Consider the following 15,958-nt stretch of genomic DNA (forward strand, 5'->3'; position numbering starts at 1 on the left):
AGTGCAATACCCACCGCCAACCGCTACAGTGATGCGCGTCACCTCATCACCACAACCTATCACTATGACCGTAGGATGCCTAGCACCGAAACACAACTCCAAATAGGTTCGCCTAATTAATAGTTTAATTACTGAAAGTTTTTTCATTTTTATTAAAATAAAGTAAAAAGAAATCAATAAAAAGGTTGAAGTTGAACATTCTAAAATAAAAGAATAAAATAAACAAAAACAATAAAAATAATAATAATTTGTATATTCTTGTCACGAAAGCAATGCAAATAATTTTTGCAAAAATTAAATTTTTAATTGGTTTAGTAGACTAGCATTCAATAACATGATTACAGTGAAACTAATGTAAATGACGAATAACATAATAGTGACAATTAAAAAACTAGAACTTTAGAAAGATGAATAATACTCTATTGTGGGTCGTTATTTTTGTTGGTATATTGTTGTTTCTTGTCCCTCTCTCTTACCTTCTTCCTTTTACGTTGAGAATTTTAATAATATATGGCCGTTTGAAAAGAAAAAATTCAAAATCATCTTGGTTAATATTTATTTTGTTGTTCTTTTTATTGTTGTTGAATGATCGAATTTGTAATTTAGCCTAACTTTGGTATTGCTATCTTCAAGTTGCATTAACCGAAGCATGTTTTTTGGTGATTTTGCATAAACTTTGTTTCTGTAGTGAAAAAAGCAAATTAAAAATATAATTGTAGAAGCTTCTTCGATTATCAAAGCTAGGTTTCGATCCTTGGACCTGTGGGTTAAGGGCCCACCACGCTTCCGCTGCGCCACTCTGATTTGATGATTGTATTCTCCAATTTTTTACAAAGATCGATAAATTCTAAAAAGGAAGTGTTTCCAACATCAATATAGAGTGGCATCCTGACGGATGACTCTATTAATGTCTTCACTGAATTAAAAAGATTCATTAACCACACATGAACTAAAATCCAAATTGTTAAATTATTTCAAATTTAATGTGTACACACCAATTTTACAAACGAAAAACATCTATATGAGTCATTTGACTTACGTCTTTCATTAAACCTTTAAAAAAATTAATGGACCAATATTGTGCTAGATAAAGTAGCCATTAGGGATTATGAAACGCAACACATTTGCGTATATATTAGTTAATTTTTAAGGATCTTTTAGATGCTTTTGGTCCACTTTAATTTGGGTGATATTCAAGTGCGGTATAGATTAGTTGATTGAATGATTTAATTTATGATGTGTTTATATAATTTAACTTAGTGTATAAGCTTTTTAATCCAATTTTCTAATGGACGTTTGTTTTGTATAAATATAACTTTCATTGGGTTACATGTGTTCCTTGAGTTTGTTTTCTTAGTAGATTATGAAGGATATCCGATCTCCCGAGTTCATGTTCGCTCCAAGCGTTGCTATCATGCTCTATTTTTGTTTTGTTTGGTGTTATCATTTTCGTTTCATCTTAGGTCATCCACAATAGTGCAATACCCACCGCCAACCGCTACAGTGATGCGCGTCACCTCATCACCACAACCTATCACTATGATCGTAGGATGCCTAGCACCGAAACACAACTCCAAATAGGTTCGCCTAATTAATAGTTTAATTACTGAAAGTTTTTTCATTTTTATTAAAATAAAGTAAAAAGAAATCAATAAAAAGGTTGAAGTTGAACATTCTAAAATAAAAGAATAAAATAAACAAAAACAATAAAAATAATAATAATTTGTATATTCTTGTCACGAAAGCAATGCAAATAATTTTTGCAAAAATTAAATTTTTAATTGGTTTAGTAGACTAGCATTCAATAACATGATTACAGTGAAACTAATGTAAATGACGAATAACATAATAGTGACAATTAAAAAACTAGAACTTTAGAAAGATGAATAATACTCTATTGTGGGTCGTTATTTTTGTTGGTATATTGTTGTTTCTTGTCCCTCTCTCTTACCTTCTTCCTTTTACGTTGAGAATTTTAATAATATATGGCCGTTTGAAAAGAAAAAATTCAAAATCATCTTGGTTAATATTTATTTTGTTGTTCTTTTTATTGTTGTTGAATGATCGAATTTGTAATTTAGCCTAACTTTGGTATTGCTATCTTCAAGTTGCATTAACCGAAGCATGTTTTTTGGTGATTTTGCATAAACTTTGTTTCTGTAGTGAAAAAAGCAAATTAAAAATATAATTGTAGAAGCTTCTTCGATTATCAAAGCTAGGTTTCGATCCTTGGACCTGTGGGTTAAGGGCCCACCACGCTTCCGCTGCGCCACTCTGATTTGATGATTGTATTCTCCAATTTTTTACAAAGATCGATAAATTCTAAAAAGGAAGTGTTTCCAACATCAATATAGAGTGGCATCCTGACGGATGACTCTATTAATGTCTTCACTGAATTAAAAAGATTCATTAACCACACATGAACTAAAATCCAAATTGTTAAATTATTTCAAATTTAATGTGTACACACCAATTTTACAAACAAAAAACATCTATATGAGTCATTTGACTTACGTCTTTCATTAAATCTTTAAAAAAATTAATGGACCAATATTGTGCTAGATAAAGTAGCCATTAGGGATTATGAAACGCAACACATTTGCGTATATATTAGTTAATTTTTAAGGATCTTTTAGATGCTTTTGGTCCACTTTAATTTGGGTGATATTCAAGTGCGGTATAGATTAGTTGATTGAATGATTTAATTTATGATGTGTTTATATAATTTAACTTAGTGTATAAGCTTTTTAATCCAATTTTCTAATGGACGTTTGTTTTGTATAAATATAACTTTCATTGGGTTACATGTGTTCCTTGAGTTTGTTTTCTTAGTAGATTATGAAGGATATCCGATCTCCCGAGTTCATGTTCGCTCCAAGCGTTGCTATCATGCTCTATTTTTGTTTTGTTTGGTGTTATCATTTTCGTTTCATCTTAGGTCATCTACAATAGTGCAATACCCACCGCCAACCGCTACAGTGATGCGCGTCACCTCATCACCACAACCTATCACTATGATCGTAGGATGCCTAGCACCGAAACACAACTCCAAATAGGTTCGCCTAATTAATAGTTTAATTACTGAAAGTTTTTTCATTTTTATTAAAATAAAGTAAAAAGAAATCAATAAAAAGGTTGAAGTTGAACATTCTAAAATAAAAGAATAAAATAAACAAAAACAATAAAAATAATAATAATTTGTATATTCTTGTCACGAAAGCAATGCAAATAATTTTTGCAAAAATTAAATTTTTAATTGGTTTAGTAGACTAGCATTCAATAACATGATTACAGTGAAACTAATGTAAATGACGAATAACATAATAGTGACAATTAAAAAACTATTACTTTAGAAAGATGAATAATACTCTATTGTGGGTCGTTATTTTTGTTGGTATATTGTTGTTTCTTGTCCCTCTCTCTTACCTTCTTCCTTTTACGTTGAGAATTTTAATAATATATGGCCGTTTGAAAAGAAAAAATTCAAAATCATCTTGGTTAATATTTATTTTGTTGTTCTTTTTATTGTTGTTGAATGATCGAATTTGTAATTTAGCCTAACTTTGGTATTGCTATCTTCAAGTTGCATTAACCGAAGCATGTTTTTTGGTGATTTTGCATAAACTTTGTTTCTGTAGTGAAAAAAGCAAATTAAAAATATAATTGTAGAAGCTTCTTCGATTATCAAAGCTAGGTTTCGATCGTTGGACCTGTGGGTTAAGGGCCCACCACGCTTCCGCTGCGCCACTCTGATTTGATGATTGTATTCTCCAATTTTTTACAAAGATCGATAAATTCTAAAAAGGAAGTGTTTCCAACATCAATATAGAGTGGCATCCTGACGGATGACTCTATTAATGTCTTCACTGAATTAAAAAGATTCATTAACCACACATGAACTAAAATCCAAATTGTTAAATTATTTCAAATTTAATGTGTACACACCAATTTTACAAACAAAAAACATCTATATGAGTCATTTGACTTACGTCTTTCATTAAATCTTTAAAAAAATTAATGGACCAATATTGTGCTAGATAAAGTAGCCATTAGGGATTATGAAACGCAACACATTTGCGTATATATTAGTTAATTTTTAAGGATCTTTTAGATGCTTTTGGTCCACTTTAATTTGGGTGATATTCAAGTGCGGTATAGATTAGTTGATTGAATGACTTAATTTATGATGTGTTTATATAATTTAACTTAGTGTATAAGCTTTTTAATCCAATTTTCTAATGGACGTTTGTTTTGTATAAATATAACTTTCATTGGGTTACATGTGTTCCTTGAGTTTGTTTTCTTAGTAGATTATGAAGGATATCCGATCTCCCGAGTTCATGTTCGCTCCAAGCGTTGCTATCATGCTCTATTTTTGTTTGTTTGGTGTTATCATTTTCGTTTCATCATAGGTCATCCACAATAGTGCAATACCCACCGCCAACCGCTATAGTGATGCGCGTCACCTCATCACCACAACCTATCACTATGATCGTAGGATGCCTAGCACCGAAACACAACTCCAAATAGGTTCGCCTAATTAATAGTTTAATTACTGAAAGTTTTTTCATTTTTATTAAAATAAAGTAAAAAGAAATCAATAAAAAGGTTGAAGTTGAACATTCTAAAATAAAAGAATAAAATAAAAAAAAAACAATAAAAATAATAATAATTTGTATATGCTTGTCACGAAAGCAATGCAAATAATTTTTGCCAAAATTAAATTTTTAATTGGTTTACTAGACTAGAATTCAATAACATGATTACAGTGAAACTAATGTAAATGACGAATACCATAATAGTGACAATTAAAAAACTAGAACTTTAGAAAGATGATTAATACTCTATTGTGGGTCGTTATTTTTGTTGGTATATTGTTGTTTCTTGTCCCTCTCTCTTACCTTCTTCCTTTTACGTTGAGAATTTTAATAATATATGGCCGTTTCAAAAGAAAAAATTCAAAATCATCTTGGTTAATATTTATTTTGTTGTTCTTTTTATTGTTGTTGAATGATCGAATTTGTAATTTAGCCTAACTTTGGTATTGCTATCTTCAAGTTGCATTAACCGAAGCATGTTTTTTGGTGATTTTGCATAAACTTTGTTTCTGTAGTGAAAAAAGCAAATTAAAAATATAATTGTAGAAGCTTCTTCGATTATCAGAGCCAGGTTTCGATCCTGGGACCTATGGGTTATGGGCCCACCACGCTTCCGCTGCGCCACTCTGATTTGATGATTGTATTCTCCAATTTTTTACAAAGATCGATATTTTCTAAAAAGGAAGTGTTTCCAACATCAATATAGAGTGGCATCCTGACGGATGACTCTATTAATGTCTTCACTGAATTACAAAGATTCATTAACCACACATGAACTAAAATCCAAATTGTGAAATTATTTCAAATTTAATGTGTACACACCAATTTTACAAACGAAAAACATCTATATGAGTCATTTGACTTGCGTCTTTCATTAAATCTTTTAAAAAATTAATGAACCAATATTGTGCTAGATAAAGTAGCCATTTGGGATTATGAAACGCAACACATTTGTGTATATATTAGTTAATTTTTAAGGATCTTTTATATGCTTTTGGTCCACTTTAATTTGGGTGATATTCAAATGCGGTATAGATTAGTTGATTGAATGATTTAATTTATGATGTGTATATATAATTTAACTTAGTGTATAAGCTTTTGAATCCGATTTTCTATTGGACGTTGGTTTTGTATAAATACAACTTTCATTGGGTTACATGTGTTCCTTGAGTTTGTCTTCTTAGTAGATTATGAAGGATATCCGATCTCCCGAGTTCATGTTCGTTCCAACCGTTGCTATCATGCACTATTTTTGTTTTGTTTGATATTATCATTTTCGTTTCATCTTAGGACACCCACAATAGTGCAATACCCACCGCCAACTGCTATAGTGATGGGCGTCACCTCATCACAACAACCTATCACTATGAATGTAGGATGCCTAGCACCGAAACACAACTCCACATAGGTTCGCCTGATTTATAGTTTAATTACTTAAAGTTTTATAATTTTTATTAAAAGAAAGTTACAAGAAATCAATAAAAGGGTTGATGTTGAACATTCTAAAATAAAAGAATAAAAGAAAAAAAAACAATAAAAATGAAAATAATTTGTATATGCATGTCACGAGAGCAATGCAAATAATTTTTGCCAAACTTAAACATTTAATCGGTTTAGTAGATTAAAATTGAATAACATGATTACAATGAAACTAATGTAAATGACGAATACCGTACTAGTGACAATTAAAAAACTAGAACTTTAGAAAGATGATTAATACTCTATTGTGGGTCGTTATTTTTGTTGGTATATTGTTGTTTCTTGTCCCTCTCTTTTACCTTGTTCCTTTTACGTTGAGAGTTTTAATAATATATGGTCGTTTCAAATAAAAAATTCAAAATCATCATGGTTAACATTTATTTTGTTGTTCTTTTTATTGTTGTTGAATGATCGAATTTGTAATTTAGCCTAACTTTCGTATTGCTATCTTCAACTTGCATTAACCGAATGACGTTTTTTTGGTGATTTTGTGTAAACTTCGTTTCTGCAGTGAAAAAAGCAAATTAAAAATACAATTGTAGAAGCTTCTTTGATTATCAGAGGCAGGTTTCGATCCTGGGACCTGTGGGTTATGGGCCCACCACGCTTCCGCTGCGCCACTCTGATTTGATGATTGTATTCTCAAATTTTTTACAAAGATCGCTAAATTCTAAAAAAGGAAGTTTTTCCAACATCAATATAGAGGTGCATCCTGGCCAACGACTCTACTAATGTCTTCATTGAATTAGAAAGATTCATTAACCACACATGAACTAAAATCCAAATTGACAATTTATTTCAAATTTAATGTGTACAGACCAATTTTACAAACAAAAAACATCTGTATGAGTCATTTGACTTACGTCTTTCATTAAATCTTTTAAAAAATTAATGGACCAATATTGTGCTAGATAAAGTAGCCATTTGGGATTATGAAATGCAACACATTTGTGTTTATATTAGTTAATTTTTAAGGATCTTTTAGATGCTTTTGGTCCACTTTAATTTGGGAGATATTCAAGTGCGGTATAGACTAGTTGATTGAATGATTTAATTTATGAATGTGTTTATATAATTTAACTTAGTGTATAAGCTTTTGAATCCAATTTTCTAATGGGCGTTTGTTTTGTATAAATGTAACTTTCATTGGGTTACATGTGTTAGTTGAGTTTGTTTTCTTAGTAGATTATGAAGGATATCCGATCTCCCGAGTTCATGTTCACTCCAAGCATCGCTATCATGCTCTATTTTTGTTTTGTTTGATGTTATCATTTTCGTTTCATCTTAGGTCATCCACAATAGTGCAATACCCACCGCTAACCGCTATAGTGGCGCGCGTCACCTCATAACCACAACCTATCACTATGACCGTAGGATGCCTAGCACCGAAACACAACGCCACAACGGTTTGCCTGATTAATAGTTTAATTACTGAAAGTTTTATAATTTTTACTAAAAGAAAGTTACAAGAAATCAATAAAAGGGTTGATGTTGAACATTCTAAAATAAAAGAATAAAATAAAAGAAAAACAATAAAAATAAAAATAATTTGTATATGCATGTCACGGGAGCACTGCAAATAATTTTTGCCAAACTTAAACTTTTAATCGATTTAGTAGATTAAAATTGAATAACATGATTACAATGAAACTAATGTAAATGATGAATACCATACTAGTGACAATTAAAAAACTAGAACTTTAGAAAGATGGGCAATACTCTATTGTGGGTCGTTATTTTTGTTGGTATATTGTTGTTTCTTGTCCCTCTCTTTTACCTTGTTCCTTTTACGTTGAGGGTTTTAATAATATATGGCCGTTTAAAAAAAAAATTCAAAATCATCTTGATTAATATTTATTTTGTTGTTCTTTTTATTGTTGTTGAATGACCGAATTTGTAATTTAGCCTAACTTTGTATTGCTATCTTGAAGTTGCATTAACCGAATGATGTTTTTTGGTGATTTTGCATAAAATTTGTTTCTGTAGTGAAAAAAGCAAATTAAAAATACAATTGTAGAAGCTTCTTTGATTATCAGAGGCAGGTTTCGATCCTGGGACCTGTGGGTTATGGGCCCACCACGCTTCCGCTGCGCCACTCTGATTTGATGATTGTATTCTCAAATTTTTTACAAAGATCGCTAAATTTTAAAAAAGGAAGTGTTTACAACATCAATATAGAGTTGCATCCTGGCCAATGACCCTATTAATGTCTACACTGAATTAGAAAGATTCATTAAACACACATGAACTAAAATCAATATTGTGAATTTATTTCAAATATAATGTGTACACACCAATTTTACAAACAAAAAACATCTATATGAGTCGTTTGACTTACGTCTTTCATTAAATCTTTAAAAAAATTAATGGACCAATATTGTGCTAGATAAAGTAGCCATTTGGGATTATGAAACGCAACACATTTGTGTATATATTAGTTAATTTTTAAAGATCTTTTAGATGCTTTTGGTCCACTTTAATTTGGGTGATATTGAAGTGCGGTATAGATTAGTTGATTAAATGATTTAATTTATGATGTGTTTATATAATATAACTTAGTGTATAAGCTTTTGAATCCAATTTTCTAATGGACGTTTGTTTTGTATAAGTATAACTTTCATTGGGTTACATGTGTTAGTTGAGTTTATTTTCTTAGTAGATTATGAAGGATATCCGACCTCCTGAGTTCATGTTCGCTCCAAGCATCGCTATCATGCTCTATTTTTTTTGTTTGATGTTATCATTTTCGTTTCATCTTAGGTCATCCACAATAGTGCAATACCCACCGCCAACTGCTATAGTGATGCGCGTCACCTCATCACCACAACCTATCACTATGACCGTAGGATGCCTAGCACCGAAACACAACTCCACATAGGTTCGCCTGATTAATAGTTTAATTACTGAAAGTTTTGTCATTTTTATTAACAGAAAGTTACAAGAAATCAATAAAAGGGTTGATGTTGAACATTCTAAAATAAAAGAATAAAATAAAAAAAAACAATAAAAATAAAAATAATTTGTATATGCATGTCACGAGAGCAAAGCAAATAATTTTTGCCAAATTTAAACTTTTAATCGGTTTAGTAGATTAAAATTGAATAACATGATTACAATGAAACTAATGTCACTGATGAATACCATACTAGTGATAATTAAAAAACTAGAACTTTAGAAAGATGAGTAATACTCTATTGTGGGTCGTTATTTTTGTTGGTATATTGTTGTTTCTTGTCCCTCTCTTTTATCTTTTTCCTTTTACGTTGAGAGTTTTAATAATATATGGTCGTTTAAAAAAAAAATTCAAAATCATCTTGCTTAATATTTATTTTGTTGTTCTTTTTATTGTTATTGAATGATCGAATTTGTAATTTAGCCTAACTTTGGTATTGCTATCTTCAACTTGCATTAACCGAAGGACGTTTTTTTGGTGACTTTGCATAACCTTTGTTTCTGTAGTGAAAAAAGCAAATTAAAAATATAATTGTAGAAGCTTCTTCGATTATCAGAGCCAGGTTTCGATCCTGGGACCTGTGGGTTATGGGCCCACCACGCTTCCGCTGCGCCACTCTGATTTGATGATTGTATTGTCAAATTTTTTACAAAGATCACAAAATTCTAAAAAAAGGAAGTGTTTCCGACAGCAATATAGAGTTGCATCCTGGCCAATGACTATTAATATCTTCACTGAATTAGTAAGATTCATTAACCACACATGAACTAAAATCCAAATTGTGAATTTATTTCAAATTTAATGTGTACACACCAATTTTACAAACAAAAAACAACTATATGAGTCATTTGACTTACGTCTTTCATCAAATCTTTCAAAAAGTTAATGGAACAATATTGTGCTAGATAAAGTAGCCATTTAGGATTATGAAACGCAACACATTTGTGTATATATTAGTTAATTTTTAAGGATCTTTTAGATGCTTTTGGTCCACTTTTATTTGGGTGATATTCAAGTATGGTAAAGATAAGTTGATTGAATGATTTAATTTATGATGTGTTTATATGATTTAACTTAGTGTATAAGCTTTTGAATCCGATTTTCTAATGGACATTGGTTTTGTATAAATATAACTTTCATTGGGTTACATGTGTTACTTGAGTTTGTTAACTTAGTAGATTATGAAGGATATCCGATCTCTCGAGTTCATGTTCGCTCCAAGCATCGCTATCATGCTCTATTTTTTTTGTTTGATGTTATCATTTTCGTTTCGTCTTAGGTCATCCACGATAGTGCAATACCCACCGCCAACCGCTATAGTGATGTGTGTTACCTCATCACCACAACCTATCACTAGGACCATAGGATGCCTAGCACCGAAACACAACTCCACATAGGTTCGCCTGATTAATAGTTTAATTACTGAAAGTTTTATAATTTTTATTAAAAGAAAGTTACAAGAAATCAATAAAAGGGTTGATGTTGAACAATCTAAAACAAAAGAATAAAATAAAAAAAAAACAATAAAAATAAAAATAATTTGTATATGCATGTCACGAGAGCAATGCAAATAATTTTTGCCAAACTTAAACTTTAATCGGTTTAGTAGATTAAAATTGAATAACATGATTACAATGAAACTAATGTAAATTACGAATACCATACTAGTGACAATTAAAAAACTAGAACTTTAGAAAGATGAGTAATACTCTATTGTGGGTCGTTAATTTTGTTGGTATATTGTTGTTTCTTGTCCCTCTCTTTTACCTTGTTCCTTTTACGTTGAGAGTTTTAATAATATATGGCCGTTTCACAAAAAAAATTCAAAATCATCTTGGTTAATATTTATTTTGTTGTTCTTTTTATTGTTGTTGAATGATCGAATTTGGAATTTAGCCTAACTTTGGTATTGCTATCTTCAAGTTGCATTAACCGAAGGACGTTTTTTTGATGATTTTTCATAAATTTTGTTTTTGTAGTGAAAAAAGCAAATTAAAAATACAATTGTAGAAGCTTCTTCGATTATCAGAGGCAGGTTTCGATCCTGGGACCTGTGGGTTATGGGCCCACCACGCTTCCGCTGCGCCACTCTGATTTGATGATTGTATTCTCAAATTTTTTACAAAGATCGCTAAATTTTAAAAAAGGAAGTGTTTACAACATCAATATAGAGTTGCATCCTGGCCAATGACCCTATTAATGTCTACACTGAATTAGAAAGATTCATTAAACACACATGAACTAAAATCAATATTGTGAATTTATTTCAAATATAATGTGTACACACCAATTTTAGAAACAAAAAACATCTATATGAGTCGTTTGACTTACGTCTTTCATTAAATCTTTTAAAAAATTAATGGACCAATATTGTGCTAGATAAAGTAGCCATTTGGGATTATGAAACGCAACACATTTGTGTATATATTAGTTAATTTTTAAAGATCTTTTAGATGCTTTTGGTCCACTTTAATTTGGGTGATATTGAAGTGCGGTATAGATTAGTTGATTGAATGATTTAATTTATGATGTGTTTATATAATATAACTTAGTGTATAAGCTTTTGAATCCAATTTTCTAATGGACGTTTGTTTTGTATAAGTATAACTTTCATTGGGTTACATGTGTTAGTTGAGTTTATTTTCTTAGTAGATTATGAAGGATATCCGACCTCCCGAGTTCATGTTCGCTCCAAGCATCGCTATCATGCTCTATTTTTTTTTGTTTGATGTTATCATTTTCGTTTCATCTTAGGTCATCCACAATAGTGCAATACCCACCGTCAACTGCTATAGTGATGCGCGTCACCTCATCACCACAACCTATCACTATGACCGTAGGATGCCTAGCACCGAAACACAACTCCACATCGGTTCGCCTGATTAGTAGTTTAATTACTGAAATTTTTATAATTTTTATTAGAAGAAAGTTACAAGAAATCAATAAAAGGGTTGATGTTGAACATTCTAAAATAAAAGAATAAAATAAAAAAAAAAACAATAAAAATAAAAATAATTTGTATATGCATGTCACGAGAGCAAAGCAAATAATTTTTGCCAAATTTAAACTTTTAATCGGTTTAGTAGATTAAAATTGAATAACATGATTACAATGAAACTAATGTCACTGATGAATACCATACTAGTGATAATTAAAAAACTAGAACTTTAGAAAGATGAATAATACTCTATTGTGGGTCGTTATTTTTGTTGGTATATTGTTGTTTCTTGTCCCTCTCTTTTATCTTTTTCCTTTTACGTTGAGAGTTTTAATAATATATGGTCGTTTAAAAAAAAATTCAAAATCATCTTGCTTAATATTTATTTTGTTGTTCTTTTTATTGTTATTGAATGATCGAATTTGTAATTTAGCCTAACTTTGGTATTGCTATCTTCAACTTGCATTAACCGAAGGACGTTTTTTGGTGATTTTGCATAACCTTTGTTTCTGTAGTGAAAAAAGCAAATTAAAAATATAATTGTAGAAGCTTCTTCGATTATCAGAGCCAGGTTTCGATCCTGGGACCTGTGGGTTATGGGCCCACCACGCTTCCGCTGCGCCACTCTGATTTGATGATTGTATTGTCAAATTTTTTACACAGATCACAAAATTCTAAAAAAGGAAGTGTTTCCCACAGCAATATAGAGTTGCATCCTGGCCAATGACTATTAATATCTTCACTGAATTAGAAAGATTCATTAACCACACATGAACTAAAATCCAAATTGTGAATTTATTTCAAATTTAATGTGTACACACCAATTTTACAAACAAAAAACAACTATATGAGTCATTTGACTTACGTCTTTCATCAAATCTTTCAAAAAGTTAATGGAACAATATTGTGCTAGATAAAGTAGCCATTTAGGATTATGAAACGCAACACATTTGTGTATATATTAGTTAATTTTTAAGGATCTTTTAGATGCTTTTGGTCCACTTTTATTTGGGTGATATTCAAGTATGGTAAAGATAAGTTGATTGAATGATTTAATTTATGATGTGTTTATATGATTTAACTTAGTGTATAAGCTTTTGAATCCGATTTTCTAATGGACATTGGTTTTGTATAAATATAACTTTCATTGGGTTACATGTGTTACTTGAGTTTGTTAACTTAGTAGATTATGAAGGATATCCGATCTCTCGAGTTCATGTTCGCTCCAAGCATCGCTATCATGCTCTATTTTTTTTGTTTGATGTTATCATTTTCGTTTCGTCTTAGGTCATCCACGATAGTGCAATACCCACCGCCAACCGCTATAGTGATGTGTGTCACCTCATCACCACAACCTATCACTACGACCATAGGATGCCTAGCACCGAAACACAACTCCACATAGGTTCGCCTGATTAATAGTTTAATTACTGAAAGTTTTATAATTTTTATTAAAAGAAAGTTACAAGAAATCAATAAAAGGGTTGATGTTGAACAATCTAAAACAAAAGAATAAAATAAAAAAAAACAATAAAAATAAAAATAATTTGTATATGCATGTCACGAGAGCAATGCAAATAATTTTTGCCAAACTTAAACTTTTAATCGGTTTAGTAGATTAAAATTGAATAACATGATTACATTGAAACTAATGTAAATTACGAATACCATACTAGTGACAATTAAAAAACTAGAACTTTAGAAAGATGAGTAATACTCTATTGTGGGTCGTTAATTTTGTTGGTATATTGTTGTTTCTTGTCCCTCTCTTTTACCTTGTTCCTTTTACGTTGAGAGTTTTAATAATATATGGCCGTTTCAAAAAAAAAAAAATTCAAAATCATCTTGGTTAATATTTATTTTGTTGTTCTTTTTATTGTTGTTGAATGATCGAATTTGGAATTTAGCCTAACTTTGGTATTGCTATCTTCAAGTTGCATTAACCGAAGGACGTTTTTTTGATGATTTTTCATAAATTTTGTTTTTGTAGTGAAAAAAGAAAATTAAAAATACAATTGTAGGAGCTTCTTTGATTATCAGAGGCAGGTTTCGATCCTGGGACCTGTGGGTTATGGGCCCACCACGCTTCCGCTGCGCCACTCTGATTTGATGATTGTATTCTCAAATTTTTTACAAAGATCGCTAAATTTTAAAAAAGGAAGTGTTTACAACATCAATATAGAGTTGCATCCTGGCCAATGACCCTATTAATGTCTACACTGAATTAGAAAGATTCATTAAACACACATGAACTAAAATCAATATTGTGAATTTATTTCAAATATAATGTGTACACACCAATTTTACAAACAAAAAACATCTATATGAGTCGTTTGACTTACGTCTTTCATTAAATCTTCAAAAAAATTAATGGACCAATATTGTGCTAGATAAAGTAGTCATTTGGGATTATGAAACGCAACACATTTGTGTATATATTAGTTAATTTTTAAAGATCTTTTAGATGCTTTTGGTCCACTTTAATTTGGGTGATATTGAAGTGCGGTATAGATTAGTTGATTGAATGATTTAATTTATGATGTGTTTATATAATATAACTTAGTGTATAAGCTTTTGAATCCAATTTTCTAATGGACGTTTGTTTTGTATAAGTATAACTTTCATTGGGTTACATGTGTTAGTTGAGTTTATTTTCTTAGTAGATTATGAAGGATATCCGACCTCCCGAGTTCATGTTCGCTCCAAGCATCGCTATCATGCTCTATTTTTTTTTGTTTGATGTTAACATTTTCGTTTCATCTTAGGTCATCCACAATAGTGCAATACCCACCGTCAACTGCTATAGTGATGCGCGTCACCTCATCACCACAACCTATCACTATGACCGTAGGATGCCTAGCACCGAAACACAACTCCACATCGGTTCGCCTGATTAGTAGTTTAATTACTGAAATTTTTATAATTTTTATTAGAAGAAAGTTACAAGAAATCAATAAAAGGGTTGATGTTGAACATTCTAAAATAAAAGAATAAAATAAAAAAAAACAATAAAAATAAAAATAATTTGTATATGCATGTCACGAGAGCAAAGCAAATAATTTTTGCCAAATTTAAACTTTTAATCGGTTTAGTAGATTAAAATTGAATAACATGATTACAATGAAACTAATGTCACTGATGAATACCATACTAGTGATAATTAAAAAACTAGAACTTTAGAAAGATGAGTAATACTCTATTGTGGGTCGTTATTTTTGTTGGTATATTGTTGTTTCTTGTCCCTCTCTTTTATCTTTTTTCCTTTTACGTTGACAGTTTTAATAATATATGGTCGTTTAAAAAACAAATTCAAAATCATCTTGCTTAATATTTATTTTGTTGTTCTTTTTATTGTTATTGAATGATCGAATTTGTAATTTAGCCTAACTTTGGTATTGCTATCTTCAACTTGCATTAACCGAAGGACGTTTTTTGGTGATTTTGCATAACCTTTGTTTCTGTAGTGAAAAAAGCAAATTAAAAATATAATTGTAGAAGCTTCTTCGATTATCAGAGCCAGGTTTCGATCCTGGGACCTGTGGGTTATGGGCCCACCACGCTTCCGCTGCGCCACTCTGATTTGATGATTGTATTGTCAAATTTTTTACAAAGATCACAAAATTCTAAAAAAGGAAGTGTTTCCCACAGCAATATAGAGTTGCATCCTGGCCAATGACTATTAATATCTTCACTGAATTAGAAAGATTCATTAACCACACATGAACTAAAATCCAAATTGTGAATTTATTTCAAATTTAATGTGTACACACCAATTTTACAAACAAAAAACAACTATATGAGTCATTTGACTTACGTCTTTCATCAAATCTTTCAAAAAGTTAATGGAACAATATTGTGCTAGATAAAGTAGCCATTTAGGATTATGAAACGCAACACATTTGTGTATATATTAGTTAATTTTTAAGGATCTTTTAGATGCTTTTGGTCCACTTTTATTTGGGTGATATTCAAGTATGGTAAAGATAAGTT

At 30.5% G+C, this 15,958-nt stretch overlaps 1 non-coding gene across 1 annotated transcript; it reads right to left on the reverse strand.

Annotated features, from left to right (window-relative positions):
- Nucleotides 1-5,157: 5,157 nt before the first annotated feature.
- Nucleotides 5,158-5,229, reverse strand: TRNAM-CAU (transfer RNA methionine (anticodon CAU)). Its single transcript has one exon. It is a non-coding gene; the product is annotated as a tRNA-Met (tRNA).
- Between the last annotated feature and the right edge of the window lie 10,729 nt (nt 5,230-15,958).

The sequence above is a fragment of the Lactuca serriola genome, chromosome 8 (assembly GCF_051521515.1).
Source record: "Lactuca serriola cultivar US96UC23 chromosome 8, Lser_US96UC23_V15, whole genome shotgun sequence".
Lineage (NCBI taxonomy): Eukaryota > Viridiplantae > Streptophyta > Magnoliopsida > Asterales > Asteraceae > Lactuca > Lactuca serriola.